Source organism: Frankliniella occidentalis, unplaced genomic scaffold (assembly GCF_000697945.3).
Source record: "Frankliniella occidentalis isolate FOCC.00 unplaced genomic scaffold, Focc_3.1 Scaffold147, whole genome shotgun sequence".
Classification (NCBI taxonomy): Eukaryota; Metazoa; Arthropoda; class Insecta; order Thysanoptera; family Thripidae; genus Frankliniella; species Frankliniella occidentalis.
The window spans coordinates 560,821-561,643 of NW_026267274.1; the positions used below are offsets into that span (position 1 = coordinate 560,821).

General features: G+C 53.7%; 1 protein-coding gene and 1 long non-coding RNA gene across 2 annotated transcripts in view; one reads left to right on the top strand and one right to left on the bottom strand.

Annotated features, from left to right (window-relative positions):
- Positions 1-697, bottom strand: LOC127750178 (uncharacterized). Its single transcript, XR_008011562.1, has 3 exons — positions 477-697; positions 311-386; positions 1-89 (listed from the first exon to the last, which is right to left on the bottom strand). It is a non-coding gene; the product is annotated as an uncharacterized LOC127750178 (long non-coding RNA).
- Positions 1-823, top strand: part of LOC127750177 (uncharacterized) — a 20,352-nt gene that overhangs the window by 15,388 nt on the left and 4,141 nt on the right. The gene's annotated exons all lie outside the window — the stretch shown is intronic.

The following is an 823-nucleotide window of genomic DNA, read 5'->3' on the forward strand; positions in this document are numbered from 1 at the left end:
ATTAACATATATTATGTCCTCCTCTCAGAGCAGTTACAAAGAATTTCAACCTTATAGATTTTCTTCAGCTTCGACAGCCTGGAATGGATCTGCAGAAGAAAAAATAAGTGTTGATGTAAAAGTAAAACTACATGCCTCACTTATTGATTGTACTGTATCCAGTTAGGTCTTTAGTCGCGTTCTAGCCCCGCTGCCTCCCCGCTCCATGCGTGGGCACGCGCTGCGCAAAGCGTGGCGGAAACGTCCAATCCTTAACTGGATACAGCATTCAACGGGAAAACACGTGGTTGGGGCAGAAAATGTGACATACCGCACGGTCCACCGTAGCACTTCCTTCTTTGTCGCAGTCGGGGAGGGCACGGGCGTCCTCCTCTAATCGGCTCGACCTTTGAGAACAACGCAATAATGTGAATTAAAATGCAGAGCACGTCGTAAAAAACGGATTTGCGCGCTGCGCTGCGCATATAGCGGCTCACCTGCACCCTCCTGGTGCGCTCGCGGTGGCCCGGCCCGCAGCTGGCCGAGCACTCGGACCACTCGCTCCACTCGGACACGACGCAGTCCACGCGCGGGCCCCGCAGCGCCACGGACTCGGCGCGCACGACGGGGGGGTCGGGGGCGGGCGAGTAGCTGCGCGGCGCCAGCACCTCACCGCGGGTCAGCTTTTCTGTAACAGAAAGGGACGTGTACACCCTGGACTCTCGAGAGCGAATAGCCGGCGAGGGTGACGGCCGTGGGGTTCTTCATTCAAAACATACTGTGTACACTCTTAGAAAAAATTACGAAAAATCATAGAAAATCACAAAAAATCAAGAGAAAAATC